The 549-nt window shown below is 39.2% G+C and overlaps 1 long non-coding RNA gene across 1 annotated transcript in view; it reads left to right on the forward strand.

Moving 5' to 3' along the window:
• LOC119588553 overlaps positions 1–543 on the forward strand; it is a 7,104-nt gene extending 6,561 nt beyond the window's left edge. The window contains exon 5 of the long non-coding RNA XR_005230112.1: positions 6–543. This is a non-coding gene — a long non-coding RNA (uncharacterized LOC119588553). The remainder of the gene's footprint in view (positions 1–5) is intronic.
• Positions 544–549: the final 6 nt, after the last annotated feature.

Here is a 549-nt window from a genome sequence, read left to right on the forward strand (position 1 = left end):
CTCAGAACTAGCTTCAACTTCAGGGAAGGCCCAAGAGGTCATCAGCTGCCATCTATGACCTTACCACTTTCCTTGGCAACCCCAATGCACTGTAGAAATGCTTCTGGAACACCTATATCTACAAGCTCTGTGTCATCTGAAGGAGGTGGCATAGAGAGAAAGAGACATGAAGAGTGCATCAGTGACAAGAATTCCGAAAGAGATAGAGATATTTTGTTTAATAACTACAGAAGAGAATAGTATAATGGAAAATTTCCAGTCCTTACTGTTAGACTCCCAGTGAAAGGCTAAGCAGGAACAAACCAGTAAACTAATAGATGATTTTAGGACAGAAATAAAAGAAATGAGAGAATGTATAAAAAGAACAGCAGTAAGGAGACAAAGTCAGCATATAATTAGCTAGCCTAACAACCACCATACAGAGATTCTGATGCTAAAACAGCAGATTTTGCAGACCCAGACACAACTTCTTTCAGTTGTAAGAGTTTGAAGCTATCAAAATGAAAATGAACTCTGAAGAGGAAGAACTGCAGGTTTACTGTTCCTACA

This window comes from Penaeus monodon, chromosome 24 (genome assembly GCF_015228065.2).
Source record: "Penaeus monodon isolate SGIC_2016 chromosome 24, NSTDA_Pmon_1, whole genome shotgun sequence".
In the NCBI taxonomy this organism is placed as follows: domain Eukaryota; kingdom Metazoa; phylum Arthropoda; class Malacostraca; order Decapoda; family Penaeidae; genus Penaeus; species Penaeus monodon.